Source organism: Pteropus medius, unplaced genomic scaffold (genome assembly GCF_902729225.1).
Source record: "Pteropus medius unplaced genomic scaffold, Ma_sr-lr_union100, whole genome shotgun sequence".
Taxonomy (NCBI): Eukaryota; Metazoa; Chordata; class Mammalia; order Chiroptera; family Pteropodidae; genus Pteropus; species Pteropus medius.
In genome coordinates, this window is record NW_024350319.1 from 25,516,189 (window position 1) to 25,532,655 (window position 16,467).

Genomic DNA, 16,467 nt, shown 5'->3' on the forward strand with positions numbered 1-16,467 from the left:
AAAAAATTAGTGCATGCAGGCAGTCATACATATTATTCTGAATGTTTTGTGCCTTTGGATATGCTTGAAATTTTATGATTGTAATGCTGTTTGAAAATGGTTTACTTTTTAAAATCAAACTTTATATTTGAACAACAGTGAGATCTGCACAAGAATAGCAAGATCTGATAATGTCCACTATAAAATAATGTTAAAATATGGAGATATATGAATTGAAATATAACTTTACTAATTACACGAGCAACTGAAACAACAGCGAAGCATCTCATTTTAAAATGTTAAGAATCCCTCGTCTTCCACTGAAATAGCAAGAAATACAGGAGATGAACTATTATTGCAATGTTAGCACGTAGCAATATACCTTTTTTATTACAGAATCAGGGAACAATCCTCTGAGAGTCTTATTTGAAGTAGAATAGAGTGAATTTTTATTGATTTGTTATTTCATTTAAAACATCATTTTGCCCTCTTGCTCTCTTGTAGTATGAATGTTCGATAATAATACGTTCTTTTTTGTACATTTGCCACCTAAGAATTTTTTTGGCTCAAAATCAGCCAGGTGTTTCCTCAGCCCACTGTCTGGCTTTTTTATTTTGCATAACAGCTGTAAGGACTGGTCTTATTAATTATTTTATGCGATGTGAATTCAGGTCTTGATATCAAAGGTAGTCTGGGGTCACTGGCTGACTGCCCCTTACCAAGTGCTGTGTTATGGACATGTGCTTCTCATATTGTCCCTGGTTGATGTATGAGGATGGCAACTGACCCTTGCTTGTTGTGTATGCCTGGTTACTGATCCATAGAGTCCACCTTAGAATGATGATTAGTAACTGAGCCTGTGAGGCTGACAAGAATCTGATGTAAAGGTGATAGTGCAAGCAAGACACTCATTTCAAGGTCCGATTCAGCAGGGAGCATGGTTGTGATACAAGCTACATTTTCATAATCAAGGAAACAAATGACAAGATGGGTTGTTTCAAAGAGGATTATTCATCAATGGTTCCCCTTGGCTTTAATTAGAAATACTAGCAACATCATTTTTAGATTGTTTTAGTAGGCCTGAAAAAGAAAAGCAGAGGATACAATTTTAAAACGGCATATAGTAGGATCTCTGTGAGTACTTAATTGAATTTAGGATTAAATTAGAAAGCGTCTTTGGTTATTTCCTGAAGTTCGTCTCTCTGTGAAACTGCTGTGTTCTACAGTGGAACTGCCTAGATGAGAATGTATTTAAATGAGAAATATCACATCTTTTCCCCCATCATGTTTTACAGTCTCTTTACTTTAAATCTTTTTTCAGGTAAGAGCTTTGATTATAAGAGGATGTGATTTGTGTTACACTGATTGCATTAAACTAGAGGTTAGATTTTTGCTGTCAGCTGACAACTTTTTGGAGAGAATGTGTTCATTTTCATTCTTAGTATCTCATGTGGCCTTTCTCTTTCGCTCTTATAAGAACTCAGTTTACTGTACTCTGTATTGGATCCCTAGCACACCCTGGCTCAAGCTGGAAGAATAGAATTGAGTATAGTGAATGCACATCTTTCAAAATTATATTTGTAATAGAGGGCCTCTCTGGGAGCCTCCTTATTATAGATCACCCTTCATGTCCCTACATGTAGCTAATGTTGATGTTTAGATAAGAGCTCATTTTACTTCCTACTTTAGATCTCAAAATTTTACATGATCCTCAAAGGGGCCATGGCAATTTACCTTTAAAAAAATAATGTATATTTCAATTCTCAATTAGCACTTTTGAAGAAAACATATATTTTGAAGCTCACAGTGAATTCTACATAATTCTCATTAGGTTTTTAGTAAATACCTTAGATTACGACTGTCAATATTTGAATTCTTTTTGAATTACATGAAGAACTTGGAAATAGATGCTAAAACATACATGATAATGCAAAACATAAAATATATACAATAAAAAGTAATGAAAGCATTTGTAATGAAACGGTACATGATGATATTTGCTTCAAAATAATTTTGGGTGAGAAAAGAGGTGAGGTTTCGATTAAACTACACTGGCCATGATGTTTTGGATACACAGAGATTCATTAGGCTATTCACTTTATTTCTGTATCCTTTGAAAATTTCTGTAAGTAAAAGTAAAAAGTAAACGCCCTTAGTCCACTTCTCAGAAATAACTATTTCTTCTGCTGCACATATGCGTATTCACAACAAAGCACACTTATACTTACTCACACTTTTTATTTAAACAAAATTGGACCACCCACAGGTGGAGTGTCCCATAGAGACTCCAGTGGAGACTCAGATAGCTCTTCCGAAATGCCAGCAAGCTCATGTTTGGAGTGTCAGTTTGAAATTTGTTGACTTGTCATTGGCCAGTCAGGTTAATGAGTAAGCGAAGCCACTTGTGTACTCAGTTTTGGGAATTCGGCCCCCAAACACAATCAATTGCTATATACATTGACACTAAACTGTGGCTAAAACTTAGAATTTGCTCATCTTGGTGTTGTGTTTAGACATAGCTTGCATATCTTCTGTGGAATGAGATGTGGGGAAAAAAGTGAAAAAGCAGAGGAAGCTACGCCTTTCTCATCATCTTTTCCTTTGTACTATTTACTCCCTCTTCCTCTGAAAAAATAAATGGAGGGAAAACTGAGTAGAACTTCAGAATGGTTTAACTCAGAGAATGAGGAGTGAAAGAACTAAACTGCTGCTTGCTTCCCCTTTTCCTCGCCCCTTTAAATCTTCTACCCCAAGCCCAAGTGTTTGTCAGTTTGATTCGTGTGAGTTCTTTTTCCCTACCCCAAGCAATACAAAAATATTTTTCTTAAAGATAAAATTTCCACGACATCCTGAGGTAATGACTCAGGGGATTCTCCAGGTGCTACATCTTCTAGAATGATAATTCCTCTACAGACATTTAATTATGAATCTCTTATTTGCTTCAAAATATCTAAAGTGTTCTTTTTTAAACTTCGGTACTTAGCAGAAATTCAACCTTGCATGAATGGCTTTATCCACTAGAAGTATGTGAGAAGCATTCTTGGTACAGTTAGCCTTCATCTACACTAAGATTCAGAACATTACAGGATGGTATAGACCCAGATGTGGAAAAGAATCACATTGATTATGGGAAATTTACTTAGATTCACGAAGCAAATGGTTGCATAATTTGAAAAACCTTCTCTCAGTACAACCCAGGACTAGCCTTCCTCTGCATGGATAGTCATTAATAATTTTTTAGTACATTAGGCAAGTAGAGTTCTCAGCACCCGAAGTGTACCATTTCAGATACCATGTATTTTCTTCCTGCCTATTTGTTTTAAACATTTATTCTTTATTAACATTTGAATGTTATTTTATCCTTGCTACACTATAATAATAACAAAATTGATGTAGCACTTGTGAAGCAGTTCTGGGCACTGAGCACTGGTGGCAAGACACAAGAAAAGAGGGAAATGTGATGCTAAGCAAACAGTCTATACTATAAAAGTATCAGTGAGTTGAATTATAGAATCTTGGAGCAAACAGATTTGTGTATATTTTTTAAGTAATTGACTTGTGTTCGTTCATGATATAGGGCAGGAACTTGGAATATTTTGAGTAATAGCAGAATATTTTAAAGCCTAACCTGGGTTTTTAAAAGCTCTATATTTTAAAATTTAAATTTATTATTAATTATACTCTCAGGTTAGTTGTTGGCTTGGTATTGTAGATGAGACTTTTAAATGATATCACTGCAAAAAACATAATTTGCGATGAATGGTTTTTTCAGTAATTCACACTTTAAAAACCTGCGCTTGGTTGACTACAACTAAGGATTCAGTAGTTTTTAGTTTTAGTATTTTTATGTTCTACCATATTTTATATCGACTTTATAACTCCATAAGTTTTTTTCAATATCAGAAGATATCTTGACATTTAGTAAAAATCTTAATGTTTCTTTCAAATATCACTTATTATTATAAGTGTTTGTCTACTTCTATTTTGATTCTCCAACTCAAATACTGTAAGAAATTAGTAAAATTGTCATGTGCTTTGTTTGAGGTTTCAATCATGTAAAATAAATACATTTCTGTTGAAAATTTTCGCTGATTCCTGGACCCATGTGCAAAGTAGCAGTAATTTTTTGAAAAATATTACCAAACCAAAACAAGACACTTTTTTAGCCGGCGTCTATGAGGGCAACAAATAGAGACTACTCCCAATATTAAGTGGGTAGGTTGCTTAAAGTAAATTTTTGATTGAGTTGGTCCTTGGAGATAAGGAATTTCCATTATTTCAAAGGAATTATATTTAATAAAAGCCAAATTCTGAAACACCTTTTCAGAACTCTGTGTTTGACATCTGTGAGTTTGATTTCTCAGACCCAGTTTCCTTCTAATATTCTTCCCTTCTGAATTTGATTTTTCCTTTAACAAGAAGAAAAGCATTTCCTTCTAGATTAAAGATTCATTTGCAAACCAGAATGGTGGAGGAAACCCTTTTATTCCTCCAACTTGGCTAAGAGAAGTCTTTTATTTTCTAATATTTGCTTGCTTTTATAGAAAATCGGCCACTCTCACTTACTGAGGAATTAGCTTGGAGTCACTTCTTTTTTCATTTGCTCAGACCAGGTTCTAGGAAAAGGTGTTTTCTGAGATGGGGAAGATATTCCATTTGTTTTTTAAAATTGCTTTGAGTTTCCTTGGAAAGGTAGGGATTTGTGAAGTATTTGAGTTACCTCCTTCTGGCTATGGCAGCAGAAATGCAGATCTATTTAATTGTTAACCTCCACTCTTAATACATTTTCTACTTAGATTTATTTTCTAGACCTCAAAGCTACAGACAGCCTTGAACTTTCTTCCATTATTTTATGTCCTCTCTACCATTTCATCAGCCTCTCTTCCCTGGTCTCTCTGGCTCCTCGTTCTTTTTTCTCTTCTCCCTTTTCTTTTTGCTTCCTCTCTTTTCTTCTCCCACTTTCCCACTTGCTTTTTCTCCCTCTCTCTCTACCCTCTCTACCTCCCTCTACCTTTCTATCAGCTCTATCCTAGAATGTGTAATTCCAAAACGGCAGTGATTAAGTTAACATAAACATTACGTCATTAAATGCCATGTCCTCTTAAGTCACTGCAGAGTTGATATCAAATGATGAAACTACAAATTTAAATATGAGACTACCAAGCATTTACCTTTTCTTAATGTAGCAATTCACTTTTGTGGTCATAAATTTTAATTAATGTGTTCTAAGGAAATAGCTTCAGTGGAACTAGGGCAAATATGTGGGATCATAAGAACCTAGAAAATGAGACAAACTACTTTCCTTGTTGAAGGATATAAGAGCTTTAGAGCCCTATTCAGACTGTGCCATTGCTGAGGGGTTCCAGGACACAGCCAGACAGCTTGGTCTAGGGGTGATCTAGAAGAGTGAGACAGAATATCAGGCCAAATCAGGATTCTAGGCTAAGTCATGCCAACAGATATATCTAAGCAAAACTGGGAAAGAGAAATACGGTTAAACTTTCTGAAAGTGGGGGTCGATGGAAGTAGAGCATACTCAAATCCTGAATAAAACAGTCACTGGGATACTCTTAGAGAGATGTCATGTGGAGTAAGTATGATATCAGTTAGGTGTAGTCCAAGTTAATATTAAAAATAATTCTCCCCACCCGGCATGATGCACCTTAAATAAGAAAGAAGTGTTTTGGAGTGTGTATTTGAACGTGTATGTCTTTGTGTGTGTGTGTGTGTGTCTGCATCTGCATGTGCATCTGTTCACATGTGTGTATTTAATTCTTATGTGGCAGTCTAAAGGTAGTCCAGGGCTGGTGAGTTTCTGCTCAAAAAGGCATCCAGGGACTTAGGTTCATTCAGTCTTATTGCTATGTCCTTCTCAATATGCAACTTTCATGTTATGGTCCAAAGTGGCTGCTCTCGTTTTCACCATCATATATATACTCCAAGTAGTGGGAAGAGGAAAGGTCAGGTGAGCACACATCCATTCTTTCTAAGAGCAGTGGCATACATCAGTTCTTCCTAGCTTTCAGTAGCCAGACATGTGTCATATGGTCACACCTCGATGCGAGGAAGGCTGGGAAGTGTCACTAACTAAAGAGTTGTTTATCTATTTAATTTGCAACTTTTAATTTGGGATTTCTGCTATTAAAGGAAGAAGGGGGCGATACATATTCATGAAAAACAAGTGGTCTCTTCCAGAGGTATTATGTATAACCATTGCCTTGGATGACCCTAAGCTACTGATTCTGATACTCATTGTGCCTGAACAATATCATTTTCTCACCTGCTATAATTGACAGGTAGAGGACCTCATTCCTGAAAGTGGTACCATCTTAAGAACTTGACATAGGGCTACATGGGGGAAAACAATAAGGATAGTCACCCCACTACATTGTGAGTTTCTTAGGATTAGATGCTGCATGGTATTTAAATTTATAATCCCAGAGTTTAACACAGTTTTTAGCCTATATTTTATGACTGAATGAACAGATGAAAATATATCCATTAAGAGGATAAAAAAAGAAGGGCTATCATATACAGAAAATGTTACAAGGGCTTAAATTATTTAAATCATCATGTTTATTTTTGTTTTATGTTTTTGTTTTCTGATGATTCTAGCCTTCTCCCATGGTTTGGGTTAGAATCAGAACTATCAGCATGATCTCATGGTTTTTAAATATATAAATAGTTAGATGTAAACATAAAAATAGACGTGTTTGTATGCATATGTTGATATATGTACATATATATCTTAGCTTTGTCTGCTTGAAATTGAATTCCTAGTAGCTTTGTCTGCTTGAAAGTGAACACCTCTAACATTAAGATCTTGATTTCTAAGTACCATTCTCTAATAAAAGGTACTGGCTTCTGAGAGAAATGGTTGATTTCAGGGTTGAGAAAGGGAAAATGCAAGATAAGCCTGGAACATTTTATGTTGTCAGAAATTAAGTACTTAAAAAGTGTTCTTTGAGAAAAGGGTAAGATCATTAGGATGAAGTAACCATTATAAGTATATATGCACCCTACATCGGAGCACCCCAATATATGAAGCAAACATTGACAGAGATGAAAGGAGAAACAGATAGCAACACAATAATAATAGATTTCAATACCCCACTCACAATATGCATTTCTCAAGTGCACATGAGACATTTTCTAGGATAGACCATATCTTGGGCCACAGATGAAATCGCAATAGATTTAAAATGATAGAATTCAGACAAAATACCTTATCTGACTACAGCAAGAAGAAGTTAGAAATCAATAACAAAAGGAAAACTGGGAATTTACAAATGATGGAAATTAAACAACACATTTTTAAAGAACCAAAAAATCAAAGAAGAAATCACAAGGGAAGTTAGAGAATATTTAGAGACAAATGAAAATTAAAACATAACACTTCTGGGGTGAGGGCTGTCCTGGTTTGTCGTAGCCAGGTCTGTTCTTCAGAGGGAAGGGGCTGTTGGAGACCCACTCTTCTCACCACACTGGCTCAGCACTGCACCTCCAGGTGCTTCCCAGGGAGAGCCTGTGTCTCCTGGTCTCCTGCTGGGCGAGCAATACTGCAGAGAACACCAGATCCTGCACCTCTTGGTCGAAATATCTCTGTGTGCACGTGTGTGTACAAATATATATGCCATTGATTAGCCATGGGGTGCTCAGAGATGTTGGTAGTCATTTTATGGTAATAGGAAAGGCACCAAATGCATTTTAACTTGTAGCATTCCCTTGAAGCAGACCTCAGCAGGCTGGGCCTACACATATTGAATAAAGAGACCTTGAAGGAGAAGCACAAAAAAAGAAAAAAAAAAAAACACCAAATAAACAAAACCCACAACACACCAAAACTTAGGGGACGAAGCATAAGTGGTGCCAAGGAGAGAATTTTTAACTATAAATGCTTATATTGAAAAACAAGAACTATCTCAAATCAACAACTTAACTTTGCAACTTAAGAAACTAGAAAAAAGAAAAACAAAACCCAAAGCTAGCAGAAGAAAGGAAATATATAAAGATTAGAGCAGAGATAAATAAAATAAAGAATAGAAAAACAATAGAGAAAAATCAATGAAACAAAAAATTGGTTCTTTGAAAAGATCAACAAAATTGACAAACTTTTAGCTATATGGACTAAGAAAAAGAGAAAACTCAAATTATTAAGGTCAGTAATGAAAGTGGGGACATTAGTACTAATTCTATAGATCTAAAAGGTATTGTAAGAGAATACTATCAACAATTGTACACTAACAAATTTGGTAACCTAGATGAAATTTAAAAATACATAAAAACACAAAACCTTCCAAGACTAAATCACAAAAAAGTAGAGAATGTGAAAAGACCCATAACTAGTAATGAGATTGAATAAGTAATCAAATATTTCCCAACAAAGAAAAGCAATGAACCTGATGGCTTCACTGGAGAATTCTACCAGATATTTAAAGAACTAATACTTATCCTTCTCAAACTTTTCCAAAGAGTTACAGAGGAAGGAGTACTTCTTAACTCATTTTTTTGAGGCCAGCATTACTCTAATACCAAAGCCAGTCAAAGACAGTACAAGAAAACCACAGATCAGTAACCCTTATGAACATTGATGCAAAAATTCTAAAAAAAAAAAAAGACCCCACTAGAAACAGAATTAAGCAGCATATTAAAAGAATTATAGACCATGAGTACATGGGATTTATTCCTGGAATGCCAGGATGTGTCAACATAAAAATCAATGTAATATGCCACATCAACAGAATAAAAGAAAAAAAACTCAAATGATCATCTCAATTGATGATGCAAAAAAAGCATTTGGAAAAATTTAACACCCTTTCATGATAAAAACACTTAAACTAGGAATAGAAAGAAACTACCTCAACCTAAAAGTCATATGTGAAAAATTCACAAAAAACATCATACTCAATGGTGAAAGCTTGAAAGCTTTTTCTCTAAGATCAGGAATGAAATAAGGGTGCCTGCTTTTTCACTTTTATTTGAGATCTAGCCAGAGCAATTAGGCAATAAAAAGATATAAAAAATATCCACATTGGAGAGGAAGAATTAAAATGATCTGTTCGCAAATGATATGATGATGTGTGTAGAAAACCCTAAAGATTTCACAAGAAAATGTTAGAACTAATACATGAATTCAGCAAAGTAGTAGGATACAGAGTCAATGAACAAAAAACAGTTGTACTTATATTCACAATGAACAATCTGAAAAGGAAGTCACAAAACAATTCAGTTTACAACAGTTTCAGAAAGAATAAATTACTTAGAGATTAACTAAGTTAGTGAAAGACTTGTACAATGAAACCTACAAATTATTGCTGAAGGAAATTAAAGAGAACATAAACAAATGGAAGTATATCATATGTTCATGGACTGGAAGACTATATTGTTAAAATGTCAATAATACTAAAAGCAATATACAGATTCAACACAATCTCTATCAAAATTCCAATGACATTTTTTGCAGAAATAGAAAAACTCATCCTAAAATTTATTTGGAAATTCAAAGGACCCCAAATAGCTAAAACAATCTGAAAAGAAGAACAAAACTGGAGGATTCTCACTTCCTGATTTAAAAACTTACTACAAAGCTAAAATAATCAAAACAGTGTGATATTGGCATAAGACAGGTATATAGATCACTGGAATACAATAGAGAGCCTAGAAATAAATCCTCATGTATATGGTCAAATAATTTGTGGAAAGGTGCCAAGATTATTTAGTAGGGGAAAAGACAGTGTTTTAAACAAATAGTGCTGGAAAAACTGAATATCTAGTTAAAAATAATGAAATTGGACCCTTACCTAACACCATATACAAAAATTAACTCAGAATGAATCAAGAATCTTAATGTAAGACCCAAAACAATAAAACTCATAGAAGAAAACATAGGACAAAAAGATATTGAATTTGACAATGATTTCGTGGATATGACAAATTAAACCTCATGATTTTTTTTTTTAAATTGTGCATCAGAAGACACTGTAAACAGTAAAAATGCAATCCACAGAATGGGAGAAAATATTTGCATATCATATATCTGATTTGGGATTAATATCTAGAATATATAGATAATTCCTAAAACTAAACAACAACAAAACACCTGGATTAGAAATGGGCAAAGGACTTGAATAGACATTTCTCCAAAGAAGATAGGTGAATGGCCTGTAAGCATTATGAAAATATGTTAAACATCACTAATCATTAGGGAAATGAAAATCAAAACCACAATGAGATACCACCTCACATCCGTTAGGATGGCTACTATTAAAAAAATAAGCAACAATGAAAGATGTTGGTGAGGATGTAGAAAAATTGGAACTCTTGCATGGTTGATGGGAAAGTAAAATGGTATTGCTGCTGTGGAAAAGCAGTATGGAGGTTCCTCAAAAAATTAAAAATCCACTTCTGGGTACATACCCAAAATAATTGAAAGCAGAGTCTTAGATATCTGTACATTCTTAATCATAGTGGCATTATTTACAATCGCTAAAACGTGGAAGCAACACATAAGAAAACAGAGTATTGGATTATAACTCATAGAATAAAACAAATACCCATACTGATATAAATATAAATAAGTAATTGAATATATAAATCATAGAGAAGAGACAACTTTTCCTTAGTAAGGAATTCCATTAAGTCCATAAGCTTTCTCAAACCATTTTTAGGGAGGCTTGTGTAGTTTTAACGACACAGTGAAGCCATTTGTATTACAGAGGACAACTTTTTCCATGGGTGTCACGAGTTTATCTGATTAATTTGCCACTAGAGAAATGAAATAAGGAAGTTTTGCCATGGGAAATTAAGTGTTTACGAGGAAAAGGTGAGTCCCTGGGTACAAAAGATGGCGGGGAAAAGATAAAAAACAAAAGAGCATTAGCTGGAGTGGAACGGCTCGGAACTTTTACAGGAAGCAAGTCTTGAGGGAAGATGTGTGGCTGAGAGATTTACATTGGAAAAATTTGAGCTTGCAATTAAAAACATGTCCTTTCCCTGGGTAGCCAGGAACAGACCATTTCGAGTTAGGAAATCATAGAAATTTAGATGTCCTTTAGATTCCTTTTACAGAGGAAGAACCTAAAGACCAGATGGGAACAATTGATTTAAACCATAACTATTTCCTGCTATTATATTGTTAATTATTGTGCCGTGATTTGTTGTTTTAAAAAAGTTTTCTAATGAGATAAAGGATGGCAAAATACCTTGAAAATTATAACGTAATGTACACAAGTTGTTAATAAGCTTCAAAAATCAATTCTTCCTCTGTATCTATGAGGTAATATTATGACCTTCCTTTCACTCATCCAACAAATATTCCCTGAAGGTCCACTGTTCCAGGAGGGAGAGTAAAGTGAGTAACACCCCACTTTTAACTCAGAATCAAGCTGCCTGCTTCCACCATTTATTACCTATATGACCTTCAGTAGGTTATTTTACCTTCATATGCCTCAGTTTCCTTGTCTGTAAAATGGAGTGATTGAAAGTCCCAAACCCACAGGTTTTTGGCAAGGAGGTAATGAGATGGTTTTTAACACTGAGTATTGCTTATAGAAAATGCTATCATCTGTCCATTTGAAAGAAGAGAATCAGGTTGAATACCACCACCCAAAGCAACAATATAGATTGTTCTATCGGATTACTGTCGAAGCAGAGTTTAAATCAGATAGAATATATGTTCCTTCTTTTTGGCTCACTGAATGTTTTTAGGTCCTGGAAGATCACTAACTAGTCCTTAAAGCATATCAAAGGATTATCTTTATTGAGATGCTAAAATGTTTTTCTGTACTATTGCTGAGCAAACTCGGTAAGAAATTGCCTCTATGAAAGCCATTAAAGGAAAATATATGTAGTACCTTAAACTAATATAGCTCTTTTTCCTGTTAATCTGAAATGGTAGTCTACTATGTGAACTAATGTTCTACAATGATTTAAGTAAATAGAATATATTTTATACATCTTTATATTTTAATTAATATATTGTTAAACATCTTTATATTTTAATTAACATATTGTTAAACATCTTTATATTTTAATGCAGAAGTAGTCAAATGTTTCTACAGTGTTTCCTGTTTGCAATTTAAGGCAGTAAGTTATGCTGTTCATTGGAACCAGTATTTTCCTCCAGAAAATAGCACTGAGGTCACCTGTTTTTGGTTGTTCTTTGTTTATTTTGTTTTGTTTTAAAATTATATCATGCTAGCTGCTCTCTATCACCTGATTGTCAGAGTTAAAGCTGTACCATTTAATGAGGAAAGAGATGCCTTCATTCTTCATGAATGGATGTAAATCTATGCAAAAATTAATATGACCCACTCTTGCTCCCCAGACAAACCTAAATCATTACCTCTCACCAGGTCCTTCTATTGGAAACTTCTCTACCTTTTTGAGTCAGGGGTTGCAATATAAAATGTGTCAGTCATGTTTAAGGAATAGGTAATTATTATAAATGTGTGAAATAATTAGTTTTAAGATAATAGCAAGTGGAGAGGCCTGGAGCAAATTGAGAATGCATGTTTTGCCTAACTACAAAACAAACAAAAAGCAAGAGAATAAAAACATAATACCCCTCCTGACCAGCTCACACCATCAAAACACACTCTCTGATGCTTAAATTTCTGATCAGGGAGGCTATCAGAAGCTCTGCTATATGTTCTTTTCTTCAAGACTAAGGTGAGGTGTTGTCTTTCTTCATGAATACTTTCCCATGGTCTTTTCTCATTTTAAATTATGCTTCGATAATTAAGCATAATGATTTTACCAATATTTTGCTAACGTTGATCATTGGGATCAGGATTAGCTTGCCATTTTCAAAAGTCTCTTTCCTGCAAAATATTCGAGAAAATGCCATTTTATTGTGCCATTATAAATCAGAGTTGGCTTTTAGTAGGTATTCAATGTATATGCATTGAATGAAGGAATACCTGACTTCCTTTGATAAATAAGAGGAGCCATTTATAATTAATGCATTCATCACTTGTAAATAAATTACACATAGCTGAAGAGCTTTGAAGCATCTAGTGCTTATTGAAGTACTGTTTAAACTATTGATTTGCTCTGAAATCCTTTTTAAAACTAATGTTAGATAAAAATTAAGTACAATATAATTCTAATTTCTGATTATAAATTGTGTTAGTGTGAGTAGATTAATAATAATTCAGATATTGAAAAATATTATGTTCCCTCATTAAATAGTCTTTTTTTGTTCAATATTTTTGTATTATGTAAAGAGCTAGATTTTTCAGAAAGACAAATGTAGAATAATCCTTCACAAAAAAATTGTCTATTAAATTTCTTAGGTTGGTTGATAGTCTTTTTTCTTTCCTCTCTTTCTTCCTTTTTTCCTTTTCTATTTCCACAATCATTTGTTAAACTATGTGCAATGATAACTTACTCCTGAAGAATAAAAATAAGATAGCTTAACTGTTTCTTAAGTAACTCATTGTCTAGAGAGGTACTAAAGTACATGTGAATATATCTCATTTGACTATATATTTACCTAATTACTTACACTCAACTTATCACGAATGTTTTAACATAAACGAGTTTATCTTTGTATCTTACTATTATTACTTATACTTAACATTTATGAACATGTTAAAACAAATTAGTAATTATTGAAAACTTTTCCATAATGATATTAGGACTCGTATAAAAATCTAGTCCATTTGATCGACTGTAAAATATACCTTACATCTTACTGAATAGCCTTGTGCAATGGCTTGTTGTATATGTCAGCATAAATGGAAACCTAAAACATTTTTGTGCCATTTTCTTTATTCTGACTTTATCAGTTCAACCAAATTCTATTGATGTATTTGGAAACAAAAGTAAAAGACTGTAAACATGCGATGGCAACATTCCAGTAAAGAAGAAGACAAGACATGTAGTGCTATGGGGGGATAGGGCCAAGGGATCCTGTTATTTGGGTCAAGATAACTGTGATAATAAATTCCAATGTCAGTAGCTTAACACAACACAGGTTTATTTCTCACTTGTGTTATTGACTGATGTGGGTCAGGCCACTCTCCTGATGACTGTCCTTCAACAGTAACTCAGTGATTCAAACTGCTTCCCTTTTAGCTGCACAGATGGGTTAAAGTGTTAGGAATTCACACTGCCTAGTTTCTGAGGAGACTTTTGCTATTGGTGAGAACTAAACAATGTAGTCCCAACCTTGAAGAAAAAAATATGCATTTAGCAGGGGTTCTACAGAACACAGAATACCACCAATTTTTCCCAAAGGGCTTCTTCTTTCTTCGTAATTTTACAAATCTTACTACATAAAGAAATGACCTCTATTGAGTGCTAGTCATTCTTTGATAGCTCTTGAAAATTACCATTGATCCCTCCAGTAGGAAATATCCAGTTTTATATGCTGGTCAGACTTCTGATTCTATACGTAACATAGAATTTCTGATATTCAACAGATAGCATTTGCTCTTTGTATTGCATGAATGCCAAAAGGTTGATATAATAGAAAGTATAGACCATTGGGCTATAAAATAGTAACAAATCATGACTTCTGATGATTTGAAATCAAGGGGGGCCGAGCATATCTCTTAAGGAGAGTATGCTTCTACTCAGAGTATATAGGTTGTGATGTAGTCACTGTGATAGTGAAAGGCCTTGGCTAAGAAAGTGGTAGAAATTAGGAGGTGACATACAAAGTCTTAGAATACTAAAGCTGTCGAAATCTTTAGAGAGTGTGTATTTGACCTTTTTATGTGGAAGATCCGGAGATCGAATTGAAACCATGATGATGAGTTATACATAACAGTTTTGAAAACTTCTAATTTCAAATTCATGAATTCCAAATTGTTTTATTAATACATCATAAGATCTTCTTTCTTTTCAGTATTATGCATTGCTTCAATAATGTTGCCTAACTTCCCCCTACTTCCTTCCCACAAATTCAATAGCTTAGAACAAGAGGCATTTATTTTCTAGTTAATGGATCGGCTGTGACTCAGCTAGGCTTGACTGGGCTTCTCATTATGCTGCGGGTTAGATTTAGGTCTTCTCCATATACTCCCCATTTCTTCATGGACCAGTGGTTACCCAAGGCATGCTGTTTCGTGGAGGACCCCAGGAAGGCAAGAGGGTAAACCAGTTTAAAACTTCTTGCATTATTCCATTCTTCTTTTGTTGGGAAGGCAAATTCCAAGACATTGCCGCTGGGAAGATGAGAGAATATTTACTGAAAACAATACAGTCTATCATGTTCTCCATCAGGCCAAGATTTCTCTGTTGTTTAGGATAAAGGCTAATCTGCCATAACAAAAAGAGTACTATGGTTCAAATAAGATCGAAGTTCATTTTTCATTCTCCTAACAATTTACGTATTTGGGGGGAATTAGCATGGATAGAAATCCCTTCTCCTAGGAGGACTTATGTAGAAAACCATATTTCTATAGGAAGAAAACTAGAAAAAATTTAAAAACTTTTCTTAGCTCACCAGTTCTCAGTATATTTACTTTTATGGTTACCTTGATAGAAGATTGTCTGTTTGCTCTTTCAATAAGAAACAGCCCTATGTTCCAAATCTCCCTTAGGGAGATAGCCTGTACTCTCTAAACAACTGAGTCCATATATAGACCAAATATAAGAATCTGATCAAATCAAAAGTTTGATTAAAATTACATAATAAGTCACTACATGTTCATAAGCATTTGTCATAATTTTACTCACATAATGTGTGCCATATCATCTGGGTTGTGACCTGAGTTATTGGAAATATTGCGTGTGTCTTTTCCCCTTTCTTGAGAGCTTAGAAACTCCATTTCAGAACTATTACTGAAGATCGAATTGATGTCAGCCAGGAAACTGCAATTTCCTGTCACTTTGCCTTGAATTACCACATTGAGTTTTCAGGCAATAAACAAATTTAGCTAAAAGATGCAAGCTTTTTTTTACTTATCATTAGTACCTAAGAATATATATGTTTTATACTGTTGCATCTCCATTACACATACAGTTATTGGCTCAGAATGATATTCAACCCTCCTTGCATCCTTTTATCTTGAACTAATCAAGTCCAGACTTCCTGCTGAAAACCTGTGTATGTTATAATTGTGGGCTGCAGAGCCAATTTATCTGATAAAGGGACATAACCTACCATTTCCAGTCTACAGAACGAAGCAGAACAGCTGTGTTGCAGGGAACATAATACTTTCCCCTGCTGTTTTTATTTCTCAGGCATTTCACGGGTGGGAAAGATGGCATTTTATAAGACCTTAGTTTGTGAAGTGTAATGCGGGACAGTTTTTTTCTTTTTTTTCTTTTTTTAATAGTTTTCCTAAATGTTAGATATACAAGAGAACTTATTTTGTTTTACACAATTGGGTTGCAGTTTTCTAAAAAGTAACTCAAAAATTTAAGTTACATGATTATTGACTTTCTGGCTGCCAGGTTCTCAAAACGAGAGAAATTTATGTGTGAGGGTGTTTATGGAGCAACCAAGTAGCACCAAGGCTCTGTTTAATTATATTA